This window comes from Ascaphus truei, unplaced genomic scaffold (assembly GCF_040206685.1).
Source record: "Ascaphus truei isolate aAscTru1 unplaced genomic scaffold, aAscTru1.hap1 HAP1_SCAFFOLD_502, whole genome shotgun sequence".
Lineage (NCBI taxonomy): Eukaryota > Metazoa > Chordata > Amphibia > Anura > Ascaphidae > Ascaphus > Ascaphus truei.
Window position 1 is genome coordinate 256,175 of NW_027456833.1, and position 15,960 is coordinate 272,134.

The following is a 15,960-nucleotide window of genomic DNA, read 5'->3' on the forward strand; positions in this document are numbered from 1 at the left end:
GTGTGCTAAAACATAATGACACACACAGAGAAACGGGTATCTGGGTGTGCTAAAACACAATGACACACAGAGAAACGGGTATCTGGGTGTGCTAAAACACAATGATACAACACAGAGAAACGGGTATCTGGGTGTGCTAAAACACAATGACACACACAGAGAAACGGGTATCTGGGTGTGCTAAAACACAATGACACAACACAGAGAAACAGGTATCTGGGTGTGCTAAAACACAATGACACACACACAGAGAAACGGGTATCTGGGTGTGCTAAAACATAATGCCACAACACAGAGAAACGGGTATCTGGGTGTGCTAAAACACAATGACACACACAGAGAAACGGGTATCTGGGTGTGCTAAAACACAATGACACACAGAGAAACGGGTATCTGGGTGTGCTAAAACACAATGACACAACACAGAGAAACGGGTATCTGGGTGTGCTAAAACACAATGACACAACACAGAGAAACGGGTATCTGGGTATGCTAAAACACAATGACACAACACAGAGAAACGGGTATCTGGGTGTGCTAAAACATAATGCCACAACACAGAGAAACGGGTATCTGGGTGTGCTAAAACACAATGACACACACAGAGAAACGGGTATCTGGGTGTGCTAAAACACAATGACACACAGAGAAACGGGTATCTGGGTGTGCTAAAACACAATGACACACACAGAGTATTGAAGAAAGGAGCATTATAGACTTGATAATACCAAACAATGTAGAATTAATAACAAATATTGAAGTCGGGGAACATATGGGAAACATCGACCCGAACACGGGATCATCGCAATAAATATTCCGGGGGGCGGGTTTTAGTCAATTAAGGACGAGTCTTCAGGGAAAGGATTGGGAAGAAGATTTATCGGAAGAAAGATACGGGAGATAAATGGGCAATCTTTAAAACATTGTGAGATACGTACACTTATCAGGCTATAACAGGGGAGCCCTGTGCTGAAGCAGGGATTCCCTTAAAACCTGACCTGTTGGTGGCCCTTGAGGACTGGGGTTGGCCACCTCTGGTCTATAACCGTGGATAATAAATCTAAAAGAATCAGAAAGAATAGCACGGAAAAGAAGAGACATTTACATTGTTACCGTCTGAAGAGACGGAGACATCGTATCGGAACGATAAGGAATGTAACCAAAGTGACAGAAAGGCCATCAAGTGAGCGAGACATGAAACGGAAGGATTGTAACGGAGAGTTAGTTCAACCCTGAAAAAGTTAGTATAAAAAGATGATATAGGACCTTTCAGTGTGAGATTGGGAAGACAGGTTATTGGAGAGAAGGAAGTGGCAGTTATTAAAATAATAGCTGCCACCGAATATACCAAGGACGAGCCAATAGCAGAAATATTACAACAAGAGGAAGCCATTTACTCAACGTTAACTAACATGTTTGTCACACGGGGTGGTGTGCAAAAGGGGCCTGCTACAAATACGGTTAATAAAGCGGCTGGCTGGATGGCATGCACTCAGGAGACTTAAAGAGCCCCGTTCACTAATAACCAAACCGTTATATTTAATATTCAAAGGCTCCGTTTCCACAGGCTCAGTGCCACAAGATTGGCGTAAAGCAGATGTGGTGCCTATATTTAAAAAGGGAGCTAGATCACCACCAGGGAATTACAGACCTGTAAGCCTGACTTCAATAGTAGGGAAACTACCTGAAGGTTTAATACGGGATAATATTCAGGAATACCTTTGGGATGACAAAATGATTAGTAATAATTAACATGGATTTATGAAGATATATTGTGTAGTTACACAGTGGATGAGGTTGAAAAAAAGACACCCTATGCTACATTTAGACGACAGATACTTTATCCTATATCCGTACTTACAGTATACTGACCCAGAGGAAGGCAAACACAAACCCCAGAGTCACATCATCCAATGATATCTCATAGGGGGGAAATAAATTCCTTCCCGACTCCAAGAATTGGCAATCGGATTAATCCCTGGATCAGCGTCCTTCCCGTGTATACTTATTTGGTATATCCCTGTATACCTTTCCCATCTAAAGACGTCCAACCTTTTCTTATTAAAGCTGTCTCCTGTCACCGCCATCACATCTCCATGGGTAATCAATTCTACATGTAACTGCTCTTCCTGCACAGACCCCTGCTGCAGGTTAAATCTCTTCACCTCTAATCTCCAGGGCTGACCCGGTGTCACTCATTCTGCCCTGGGGATAATAGTTACATCCCCTCTTAGCCTCTTTTCTAATTAAAAAAACCTAATTTGAATAGTCTGTCCTGATAAGTCAGACCGTCCACCCCGTTTATTCATTTGGTGGCTCTTTTCTGCACTTTTTCCAATTTCAATAATGGCTTTTTTATTTATGGAGACGCGCCCCAAACTGTACCCCAAGGTGTGTTTTACACGGGATTTATACAGTGGCAAATGTATTATGCCGTCTCCCATCCATACAACATTGTATGCAAGATCATATCCTATTGGCCTCTGTAGCCTGTCCTGAAGCACTGCTAAATCTCTCTCCTTCCCCCATTCATTCATTGCCTATTTTATAGAAATAACTAGTCCATTATCTATTGTACAGACAAAACTAGCCCAGTATCTATCAGACAGAACTAGTCCAGTACCTATTGTACAGACAGAACTAGTCCAGTACCTATTGTATAGACAGAACTAGTCCAGTACCTATTGTACAGACAGAACTAATCCATTACCTATTGTACAGACGGAACTAGTCCATTACCTATTGTGGGACATGTGAGTACATACGGAACAGCATACTGCTGGCCCCATCGGGATGGGACATGTGACTACATACGTGTAACCAGGTCCCCTCTGCGATTCTGCTGCCCCGCGACCCCCCCCCCCTTGTTTCCCCCGCCCCTCGTTTCCCCCGCTGACGGAGTCACTCGATAGACCCGCCGGCACTTCTGGAGGGTGGGGGCCAGTGCAGGGAGAGTTTAGGCGTCCCGGCGGCTCCCGAGCAGGGCGCCGCCATCTTGCGCTAGGTCGCGCATGCGCAGTAAGTCCCCGCAGCCCTGCAGAGTTGCGCATGCGCAGGGAGGAGCGCGCGAACCCTAGCCTACCAGGGAAGGCTCTTTAACGGGACTACAAGTCCCATGAGCCTCGTGAGCGGCCCCATGACGCCAGGGAGCCAATAGGGCTGCAGGAGCTCCCTGGTTGGAGAAAAGAGATACATTTGGCGTGCGCGGGAGACAAGTTAGTTCTGGACCAGGAAGAGCTAGGGGAAGGAGGTGAGTGCAGGGATCAGTGACCCGCTGAATTAGGCCAGCAACCCCCTAGGCCCCAGACAGGTCCTGGACTCCCCCAGCTTGTGGTGCTACAGGGACAGGCCCTAGGTTTGGGACCCTGTCACAGTAGTACTAGTGTTAGATAGGGACACAGTGGACGCTACGCTTCCCGGGAAGAGACTTGGGCTCAAGCCTGTGCCAAAGAGACAGAGACTATCTCCAGGGTGGGATCGCCCCCGGCGGACCCGTGCGAGGAAACACCGGACCAGACGGGATCACCAAGCGGCAGATCCTTTCGAAGTTGCGTGCAGGCCCGAGTGCAGGAGCGCTCGGCAGGTACCTTCCTAAGTGCACCAACGTATCCTATACATATTATAATTACACATATTGGCAGCGCTGACCACGGGACAAAGGGGTTAGGCTGTGGACACGGTGGGGGCCGGTACACTCCTAGTGGAGTGAAAGACACTTGGGACTGAGTTATATTTGTGGAGTTACCCTCTAGGGGAAGTATTATTATTATCAAAGTGTGATTATTCTGCATTACAGTAAAGTAGTTATATACATCTTCGTGTATGTACTTATTGTATATGTGGGTCCTGTGTAGGCAACCTTCTACATTTCTAGAACCCTGCACAGGTGGAGGCGCTGTAAACCAGATCGAGCTGACGGACTCACCCCAGGTTCCCAACAAGCGGAGGCTCAGGCCTCTTGTGAACCTACAGGTATATGCACCACACCTGGTAACACATAGGTTTCCATCCACACACACTATATCTGTGATTGGGGTAGAGGGAATACCCGTTACATACGGTACAGTATACTGGGACATGTGAGTACATACGGTACAGTATACTGCGGGTCCCAGTGAAGCGGGACATGTGAGTACATACGGTACAGTATACTGCGGGTCCCAGTGAAGCGGGACATGTGAGTACATACGGTACAGTATACTGCCGGCCCCAGCGGGATGGGACATGTGAGTACATACGGTACAGTATACTGCCGGCCCCAGTGGGATGGGACATGTGAGTACATACGGTACAGTATAATGCCGGCCCCAGCGGGATGGGACATGTGAGTACATACGGTACAGTATACTGCAGGCCCCAGCGGGATGGGACATGTGACAACATACGGTACAGTATACTGCAGGCCCCAGCGGGATGGGACATGTGAGTAAATACGGTACAGTATACTGCAGGCCCCAGCGGGATGGGACATGTGAGTACATACGGTACAGTATACTGCCGGCCCCAGCGGGATGGGACATGTGAGTACATACGGTACAGTATACTGCAGGCCCCAGCGGGACGGGACATGTGAGTACATACGGTGCAGTATACTGCCGGCCCCAGCGGGACGGGACATGTGAGTACATACGGTACAGTATACTGCAGGCCCCAGCGGGATGGGACATGTAAGTACATACGGTACAGTATACTGCAGGCCCCAGCGGGATGGGACATGTGAGTACATACGGTACAGTATACTGCAGACCCCAGCGGGATGGGACATGTGAGTACATACGGTACAGTATACTGCAGGCCCCAGCGGGATGGGACATGTGAGTACATACAGTACAGTATACTGCCGGCCCCAGCGGGACGGGACATGTGAGTACATACGGTACAGTATACTGCGGGCCCCAGCGGGATGGGACATGTGAGTACATACGGTACAGTATACTGCCGGCCCCAGCGGGATGGGACATGTGAGTACATACGGTACAGTATACTGCAGGCCCCAGCGGGATGGGACATGTGAGTACATACTGTACAGTATACTGCCGGCCCCAGCGGGATGGGACATGTGAGTACATACGGTACAGTATACTGCCGGCCCCAGCGGGATGGGACATGTGAGTACATACGGTACAGTATACTGCCGGCCCCAGCGGGACGGGACATGTGAGTACATACGGTACAGTATACTGCAGGCCCCAGCGGGACGGGACATGTGAGTACATACGGTACAGTATACTGCCGGCCCCAGCGGGACGGGACATGTGAGTACATACGGTACAGTATACTGCAGGCCCCAGCGGGACGGGACATGTGAGTACATACGGTACAGTATACTGCCGGCCCCAGCGGGACGGGACATGTGAGTACATACGGTACAGTATACTGCCGGCCCCAGCGGGATGGGACATGTGAGTACATACGGTACAGTATACTGCCGGCCCCAGCGGGATGGGACATGTGAGTACATACGGTACAGTATACTGCCGGCCCCAGCAGGATGGGACATGTGAGTACATACGGTACAGTATACTGCAGGCCCCAGCGGGACGGGACATGTGAGTACATACGGTGCAGTATACTGCCGGCCCCAGCGGGATGGGACATGTGAGTACATACGGTACAGTATACTGCAGGCCCCAGCGGGCTGGGACATGTGAGTACATACGGTACAGTATACTGCAGGCCCCAGCGGGATGGGACATGTGAGTACATACGGTACAGTATACTGCAGGCCCCAGCGGGACGGGACATGTGAGTACATACGGTATAGTATACTGCCGGCCCCAGCGGGACGGGACATGTGAGTACATACGGTACAGTATACTGCAGGCCCCAGCGGGATGGGACATGTGAGTACATACGGTACAGTATACTGCCGGCCCCAGCGGGATGGGACATGTGAGTACATACGGTACAGTATACTGCAGGCCCCAGTGGGATGGGACATGTGAGTACATACGGTACAGTATACTGCAGGCCCCAGCGGGATGGGACATGTGAGTACATACGGTACAGTATACTGCTGGCCCCAGCGGGATGTGACATGTGAGTACATACGGTACAGTATACTGCAGGCCCCAGCGGGATGGGACATGTGAGTACATACGGTACAGTATACTGCAGGCCCCAGCGGGATGGGACATGTGAGTACATACGGTACAGTATACTGCCAGCCCCAGCGGAGCGTGACATGTGAGTACATACGGTACAGTATACTGCAGGCCCCAGCGGGATGGGACATGTGAGTACGTACGGTACAGTATACTGCCGGCCCCAGCGGGATGGGACATGTGAGTACATATGGTACAGTATACTGCCAGCCCCAGCGGAGCGGGACATGTGAGTACATACGGTACAGTATACTGCAAGCCCCAGCGGGATGGGACATGTGAGTACATACGGTACAGTATACTGCCGGCCCCAGCGGGATGGGACATGTGAGTACATACGGTACAGTATACTGCCGGCCCCAGCGGGATGGGACATGTGAGTACATACGGTACAGTATACTGCGGGCCCCAGCGGGATGGGACATGTGAGTACTGTACATACGGTACAGTATACTGCCGGCCCCAGCGGGATGGGACATGTGAGTACATTCGGTACAGTATACTGCCGGCCCCAGCGGGACGGGACATGTGAGTACATACAGTACAGTATACTGCAGGCCCCAGCGGGATGGGACATGTGAGTACATACGGTACAGTATACTGCAGGCCCCAGCGGGATGGGACATGTTAGTACATACGGTGCAGTATACTGCAGGCCCCAGCGGGATGGGACATGTGAGTACATACGGTACAGTATACTGCAGGCCCCAGCGGGATGGGACATGTGAGTACATACGGTACAGTATACTGCCGGCCCCAGCGGGACGGGACATGTGAGTACATACGGTACAGTATACTGCCGGCCCCAGCGGGATGGGACATGTGAGTACATACGGTACAGTATACTGCAGGCCCCAGCGGGATGGGACATGTGAGTACATACGGTACAGTATACTGCCGGCCCCAGCGGGATGGGACATGTGAGTACATACAGTACAGTATACTGCAGGCCCCAGCGGGATGGGACATGTGAGTACATACGGTACAGTATACTGCCGGCCCCAGCGGGATGGGACATGTGAGTACATACAGTACAGTATACTGCAGGCCCCAGCGGGATGGGACATGTGAGTACATACGGTACAGTATACTGCCGGCCCCAGCGGGATGGGAAATGTGAGTACATACGGTACAGTATACTGCGGGCCCCAGCGGGATGGGACATGTGAGTACGTACGGTACAGTATACTGCAGGTCCCAGCGGGATGTGACATGTGAGTACATACGGTACAGTATACTGCAGGCCCCAGCGGGATGGGACATGTGAGTACATACGGTACAGTATACTGCAGGCCCCAGCGGGATGGGACATGTGAGTACATACGGTACAGTATACTGCCAGCCCCAGCGGAGCGGGACATGTGAGTACATACGGTACAGTATACTGCAGGCCCCAGCGGGATGGGACATGTGAGTACGTACGGTACAGTATACTGCCGGCCCCAGCGGGATGGGACATGTGAGTACATACGGTACAGTATACTGCCAGCCCCAGCGGAGCGGGACATGTGAGTACATACGGTACAGTATACTGCAGGCCCCAGCGGGATGGGACATGTGAGTACATACGGTACAGTATACTGCCGGCCCCAGCGGGATGGGACATGTGAGTACATACGGTACAGTATACTGCGGGCCCCAGCGGGATGGGACATGTGAGTACATACGGTACAGTATACTGCCGGCCCCAGCGGGATGGGACATGTGAGTACATTCGGTACAGTATACTGCCGGCCCCAGCGGGACGGGACATGTGAGTACATACAGTACAGTATACTGCAGGCCCCAGCGGGATGGGACATGTGAGTACATACGGTACAGTATACTGCAGGCCCCAGCGGGATGGGACATGTGAGTACATACAGTACAGTATACTGCGGGCCCCAGCGGGATGGGACATGTGAGTACATACGGTACAGTATACTGCAGGCCCCAGCGGGATGGGACATGTGAGTACATACGGTACAGTATACTGCAGGCCCCAGCGGGATGGGACATGTGAGTACATACAGTACAGTATACTGCGGGCCCCAGCGGGATGGGACATGTGAGTACATACGGTACAGTATACTGCAGGCCCCAGCGGGATGGGACATGTGAGTACATACGGTACAGTATACTGCAGGTCCCAGCGGGATGGGACATGTGAGTACATACGGTACAGTATGCTGCAGGCCCCAGCGGGATGGGACATGTGAGTACATACAGTACAGTATACTGCAGGCCCCAGCGGGACGGGACATGTGAGTACATACGGTACAGTATACTGCAGGCCCCAGCGGGATGGGACATGTGAGTACATACGGTACAGTATACTGCAGGCCCCAGCGGGATGGGACATGTGAGTACATACGGTACAGTATACTGCCGGCCACAGCGGGATGGGACATGTGAGTACATACGGTACAGTATACTGTGGGCCCCAGCGGGATGGGACATGTGAGTACATACGGTACAGTATACTGCAGGTCCCAGCGGGATGGGACATGTGAATACATACGGTACAGTATACTGCGGGCCCCAGCGGGATGGGACATGTGAGTACATACGGTACAGTATACTGCAGGTCCCAGCGGGATGGGACATGTGAATACATACGGTACAGTATACTGCAGGTCCCAGCGGGATGGGACATGTGAGTACATACGGTACAGTATACTGCGGGCCCCAGCGGGATGGGACATGTGAGTACATACGGTACAGTATACTGCCGGCCCCAGCGGGACGGGACATGTGAGTACATACGGTACAGTATACTGCAGGCCCCAGCGGGACGGGACATGTGAGTACATACGGTACAGTATACTGCAGGCCCCAGCGGAGCGGGACATGTGAGTACATACAGTACAGTATACTGCAGGCCCCAGCGGGATGGGACATGTGAGTACATACAGTACAGTATACTGCGGGCCCCAGCGGGATGGGACATGTGAGTACATACGGTACAGTATACTGCAGGCCCCAGCGGGATGGGACATATGGTCTCGGTCGTCTTGCGGTGACCAAGGCTACGCCGCGGCTGCTCCGTTGATAAGGTAAGTAAATTTGAAGGGGTTTTAGCGGTTAGGGTAGGTTGTTTAGGAGCGGGGTTTTAAGGTTAGGGTCAGGTTTTTAGGGTATGGCATTAGGGTAAGGGGTTAAAATTAGGGTAAGGGGAAAGGCCAGGGGTTTACCTAGTCGGCGAAGCCGCCGGCATAGAGATGTCCCGGCAGGGAGGTAAGGGGCGGCTAACCGCCGGCAGAGAGATGTCCCGGCAGGGAGGTAAGGGGCGGCTAACCACCGGCAGAGAGATGTACCGGCAGGGAGGTAAGGGGCAGCTAACCGCCGGCAGAGAGATGTCCCGGCAGGGAGGTAAGGGGCGGCTAACCGCCAGCGGAGACATGTCCCGGCAGGGAGGTAAGGGGCGGCTAACCGCCGGCAGAGAGATGTACTGGCAGGGAGGTAAGGGGCAGCTAACCGCCGGCAGAGAGATGTCCCGGCAGGGAGGTAAGGGGCGGCTAACCGCCGGCGGAGACATGTCCCGGCAGGGAGGTAAGGGGCAGCTAACCGCCGGCGGAGAGATATCCCGGCAGGGAGGTAAGGGGCAGCTAACCGCCGGCGGAGAGATGTCCCGGCAGGGAGGTAAGGGGCAGCTAACCGCCGGCGGAGAGATATCCCGGCAGGGAGGTAAGGGGCAGCTAACCGCCGGCGGAGAGATGTCCCGGCAGGGAGGTAAGGGGCAGCTAACCGCCGGCGGAGAGATATCCCGGCAGGGAGGTAAGGGGCAGCTAACCGCCGGCGGAGAGATGTCCCGGCAGGGAGGTAAGGGGCGGCTAACCGCCGGCGGAGAGATGTCCCGGCAGGGAGGTAAGGGGCGGCTAACCGCCGGCAGAGAGATGTACCGGCAGGGAGATAAGGGGCGGCTAACCGCCGGCGGAGACTTGCTCGCGGCAAATGTTCCAACCGGGGCCCTGCAGGGTTGGGTTTTGTAGTAATTTTGTACAGTATACAGTATGGTACATTATACGGTACAGTATACGGTACATTATACGGTACAGTATATAGTACATTACACTGTCAATACAAACATATCAGTGAATAAACCCCACGCGCTGCCAGCTGTACCCCCTCCATATGGGACTAAATATACACGGCCACTTACAGAGGTCGCCCAGGGGATACATATTATCACACGTATCACATCGGAAAACCCCATCGCTTTAACATGCTTTAACTTCGATAAATTGGTTTTGCCCCCGCGTTTGCCTCGGTTTTGCCCCCGGTTTTCCCTCGGTTTTGCCCCCGGGTTTTGCTTGGATTTTGCACCGGGTTTTGCCCTTGGATTTGGCCCCGGATTTTCGCCCCGGGTTTTTTGCCCTGGGTTTTCCCCCGGATTTTTGCCCATATTTTGCCCCGTGTTTTCGCCCCGGGTTTTGCCCCCGTGTTTTCGCCCCGGGTTTTGCCCCCGGTGGATATCACCCGTTGGGTTCTGTTGCTATACGTCTCCCGCCTGCAGCCCCGGTGCAGAAACACGGCCCCCGGGGACCAGAGGAGGGAGAAGCGACGGGTTAAATGCTGCATCCGGTGTTATTGGGAGTTACTAAAAGTAACGTTTCTGTGCCAAAGAAAAGAAGAAACTGCCCCAAACGTCTGTGTATAGTGTTAGCGCAGAATGGAGCCGCTATGTACAGTAAACCCCAAATGTATTTGGGCGCAGCACAGACGTTCCCTTCTATAGGGAATAAAAGTATTTGTTTCACAGAATGGGGTATTATAAATAATATTACACTAATAATTGATATTTACTAATATTAGTTATACTTTTTTAATGTTAAATACGCAGAATTCTGTTTTAGTGATGCGTCAGAAACACGAAATAATGCGCTAGTCCAGGGGCGGCCGACTCCGGGCCCCGGGGGCCCCCCCAACAGGCCAGGTTTTCATGATCTCCCCTGCTTCAGCACAGGTGGTGCAGTCATTATGACTAAGTCCACTGATTGAGCCACCTGTGCTGAAGCAGGGATATCCTGCAAACCTGGCCTGTTGGTGGCCCCTGAGGACTGGAGTTGCCCCCCCCCCCCCCCCCTGCACGACTGTTTCTAATACTTTTTAGCACTGAAATTTTGACGTGCAAAACCCAAAATGAAAATCTGTCTCTGGGGTTTCTTCTCACGGATAAATCTGGTGCTGTTTTTGCACCCTGTTTTTGCACCCTGTTTTTGCACCCTGTTTTTGCACCCGGAAGACTTTGGGAATATGTTTGAAAATCTGCTTGGTTGCAAAATGAGGGCAAAAAGGCAGCAAATGTACGGCCCCAGATTGCCAGAGGGAAACGGATCCCAGCGATGGGATCCTGAGCAATGCTAGATCCGGTGCTGCCTCCCAGCAGCCGTGGCTAAGTAATGCTTTATAGTGCCCATGCATGTTATGCAGAGTAACGTTTTCATTACCTTTTCGGGGTCGGGGTACTCCGCTCGCTTGCTGCAGTCGGGGTCTCGGTCCCAGGCAGAGCTCCGGACTTTAGTCGGTGGCCTCCTGCAGTAACGCGGTCTCCGTACTCCCAGCGGTGCACCTGTTACTCTGCCCAGGCTGGGAAAGTCCTCCTCACCACGATGGACGGGGTCTCCGGTGTCCTGCAAACGGTGCAGCCGACACTCAGGATGTTCCCACTCTGGGGACGCAGCGCGGTTACCATGCCGCTCTCCGAAGTGGAACGCCAGTAGCCAAATCCGTGCTCCGGGAATTAGAGAGTAAGCTCTTCAGGGCAGCGTGCTTTGGATCTCTGGTGGGTTTCGGCTGGTGGCGCTTTATAGAAGTGTTTGCAGGAATAGCAGCAGCCAAGTCTGACCACAGCCGGTGGATGCCCGCAGCTCTGCCGCGCGGCACGGGCAAACTTTGCCTGCTGGCCTCTGTGCGCTGGTCTCAAACACGCGGGATTCTGTATTGTTCTCGCATCAAAAGGCTCTCATCCCTTTATCCTGCCCTGCTGAGGGGATGGGAGCACGGGGCGGGGGGGGGGGAGGGGGGGAGAGGGGGATACAAGGGGAGAAACGGGGGAGGGACGCAGACAGAGGAACAGCTACAACACCAACATTTACTGAGCATAGCCAACTGCAATCTTGTGTGAGCAGCAGGCTGGGACAGGACGGTCAGTGCCACACGACCCATTCCACGCTGGGAGGCACCGTCCTCTACCGGACACCTTCTGCGGCAGAACCTCAGCCCACTCACTGTAACGGGCTGCGTCTTCTGGAGTAGCAGCGTTTAGTAAACATGGCCTGCGGTGTCCCGGTCCTGGTGCGCTAAATGTCTACTGCCCTAACGCTCTCTGTTTAACCCCTTGGCTCCCAGAGGGGCCCGCCATGCGTTGCTTGGGAAAGGTGAAGGTGAAGTCCCACTTAGGTTGAAAGGGAAGTGATGGCAGGGATAGGGTTAACGGTTAAGTGATTGACGCTACAAAAAAAAAGTACTTTTTAGTAAAGTGTTTTGGGGACTGCGTTTTGGAAATGGAGGTAGACGATGGGGACGGAGTGTCGGGAGCGGTCCCTGCCCTGTGTGTGTTACCGCGTGTGGGGTAACCCCCCCTCTCTACTGCCCTACAGATTATCTCATTACTGGGGCGTGGGGGGATGTGACCCTTCTGGGGGGAGAGTTACAGGTGCGAAGGAGTGACCGGGGAGACTCACACCGGGAATACACCTGATCTCCGGCCTGGTGGGGGAGAGTTACAGGTGCGAAGGAGTGACCGGGGAGACTCACACCGGGAATAAACCTGATCTCCGGCCTGGTGGGGGAGAGTTACAGGTGTGAAGGAGTGACCGGGGAGACTCACACCGGGAATACACCTGATCTCTGGCCTGGTGGGGGAGAGTTACAGGTGCGAAGGAGTGACCGGGGAGACTCACACCGGGAATAAACCTGATCTCCGGCCTGGTGGGGGGAGAGTTACAGGTGCGAAGGAGTGACCGGGGAGACTCACACCGGGAATAAACCTGATCTCCGGCCTGGTGGGGGAGAGTTACAGGTGTGAAGGAGTGACCGGGGAGACTCACACCGGGAATAAACCTGATCTCCGGCCTGGTGGGGGAGAGTAACAGGTGTGAAGGAGTGACCGGGGAGACTCACACCGGGAATAAACCTGATCTCCGGCCTGGTGGGGGGAGAGTTACAGGTGTGAAGGAGTGACCGGGGAGACTCACACCGGGAATAAACCTGATCTCTGGCCTGGTGCGGGGAGAGTTACAGGTGTGAAGGAGTGACCGGAGAGACTCACACCGGGAATAAACCTGATCTCCTGCCTGGTGGGGGGAGAGTTACAGGTGTGAAGGAGTGACCGGGGAGACTCACACCGGGATATAAACCTGATCTCCGGCCTGGTGGGGGGAGAGTTACAGGTGTGAAGGAGTGACCGGGGAGACTCACACCGGGAATAAACCTGATCTCCGGCCTGGTGGGGGGAGAGTTACAGGTGTGAAGGAGTGACCGGGGAGACTCACACCGGGATATAAACCTGATCTCCGGCCTGGTGGGGGGAGAGTTACAGGTGTGAAGGAGTGACCGGGGAGACTCACACCGGGAATAAACCTGATCTCCGGCCTGGTGGGGGGAGAGTTACAGGTGTGAAGGAGTGACCGGGGAGACTCACACCGGGATATAAACCTGATCTCCGGCCTGGTGGGGGGAGAGTTACAGGTGTGAAGGAGTGACCGGGGAGACTCACACCGGGAATAAACCTGATCTCCGGCCTGGTGGGGGGAGAGTTACAGGTGCGAAGGAGTGACCGGGGAGACTCACACCGGGAATACACCTGATCTCCGGCCTGGTGGGGGGAGAGTTACAGGTGTGAAGGAGTGACCGGGGAGACTCACACCGGGAATACACCTGATCTCCGGCCTGGTGGGGGAGAGTTACAGGTGTGAAGGAGTGACCGGGGAGACTCACACCGGGAATAAACCTGATCTCCGGCCTGGTGGGGGGAGAGTTACAGGTGCGAAGGAGTGACCGGGGAGACTCACACCGGGAATACACCTGATCTCCGGCCTGGTGGGGGGAGAGTTACAGGTGTGAAGGAGTGACCGGGGAGACTCACACCGGGAATAAACCTGATCTCCGGCCTGGTGGGGGAGAGTTACAGGTGCGAAGGAGTGACCGGGGAGACTCACACCGGGAATAAACCTGATCACCGGCCTGGTGGGGGGAGAGTTACAGGTGTGAAGGAGTGACCGGGGAGACTCACACCGGGAATACACCTGATCACCGGCCTGGTGGGGGGAGAGTTACAGGTGCGAAGGAGTGACCGGGGAGACTCACACCGGGAATAAACCTGATCTCCGGCCTGGTGGGGGAGAGTTACAGGTGCGAAGGAGTGACCGGGGAGACTCACACCGGGAATACACCTGATCTCTGGCCTGGTGGGGGAGAGTTACAGGTGCGAAGGAGTGACCGGGGAGACTCACACCGGGAATAAACCTGATCTCCGGCCTGGTGGGGGAAGAGTTACAGGTGCGAAGGAGTGACCGGGGAGACTCACACCAGGAATAAACCTGATCTCCGGCCTGGTGGGGGGAGAGTTACAGGTGTGAAGGAGTGACCGGGGAGACTCACACCGGGAATAAACCTGATTTCCGGCCTGGTGGGGGGAGAGTTACAGGTGCGAAGGAGTGACCGGGGAGACTCACACCGGGAATACACCTGATCACCGGCCTGGTGGGGGGAGAGTTACAGGTGTGAAGGAGTGACCGGGGAGACTCACACCGGGAATAAACCTGATCTCCGGCCTGGTGGGGGGAGAGTTACAGGTGTGAAGGAGTGACCGGGGAGACTCACACCGGGAATACACCTGATCACCGGCCTGGTGGGGGGAGAGTTACAGGTGTGAAGGAGTGACCGGGGAGACTCACACCGGGAATAAACCTGATCTCCGGCCTGGTGGGGGGAGAGTTACAGGTGTGAAGGAGTGACCGGGGAGACTCACACCGGGAATAAAGCCGATCTCCGGCCTGGTGGGGGGAGAGTTACAGGTGCGAAGGAGTGACCGGGGAGACTCACACCGGGAATACACCTGATCTCTGGCCTGGTGGGGGAGAGTTACAGGTGCGAAGGAGTGACCGGGGAGACTCACACCGGGAATAAACCTGATCACCGGCCTGGTGGGGGGAGAGTTACAGGTGTGAAGGAGTGACCGGGGAGACTCACACCGGGAATAAACCTGATCTCCGGCCTGGTGGGGGGAGAGTTACAGGTGTGAAGGAGTGACCGGAGAGACTCACACCGGGAATAAACCTGATCTCCGGCCTGGTGGGGGGAGAGTTACAGGTGCGAAGGAGTGACCGGGGAGACTCACACCGGGAATAAACCTGATCTCCGGCCTGGTGGGGGGAGAGTTACAGGTGTGAAGGAGTGACCGGGGAGACTCACACCGGGAATAAACCTGATCTCCGGCCTGGTGGGGGGGAGAGTTACAGGTGTGAAGGAGTGACCGGAGAGACTCACACCGGGAATAAACCTGATCTCCGGCCTGGTGGGGGGAGAGTTACAGGTGTGAAGGAGTGACCGGGGAGACTCACACCGGGAATACACCCGATCTCCGGCCTGGTGGGGGGAGAGTTACAGGTGTGAGGGAGTGACCGGGGAGACTCACACCGGGAATAAACCTGATCTCCGGCCTGGTGGGGGGAGAGTTACAGGTGTGAAGGAGTGACCGGAGAGACTCACACCGGGAATAAACCTGATCTCCGGCCTGGTGGAGGGAGAGTTACAGGTGTGAAGGAGTGACCGGAGAGACTCACACCGGGAATAAACCTGATCTCCGGCCTGGTGGGGGGAGAGTTACAGGTGTGAAGGAGTGACCGGAGAGACTCACACCGGGAATAAACCT

At 54.3% G+C, this 15,960-nt stretch overlaps 1 protein-coding gene across 1 annotated transcript in view; it reads right to left on the bottom strand.

The window, feature by feature from the left end:
• LOC142484990 (microtubule-actin cross-linking factor 1, isoforms 6/7-like) overlaps positions 1-12,027 on the bottom strand; it is a gene marked incomplete at its 3' end in the record, with an annotated part of 162,914 nt that extends 150,887 nt beyond the window's left edge. Inside the window, exon 1 of the mRNA XM_075584226.1 lies at positions 11,534-12,027. The remainder of the gene's footprint in view (positions 1-11,533) is intronic.
• Positions 12,028-15,960: the final 3,933 nt, after the last annotated feature.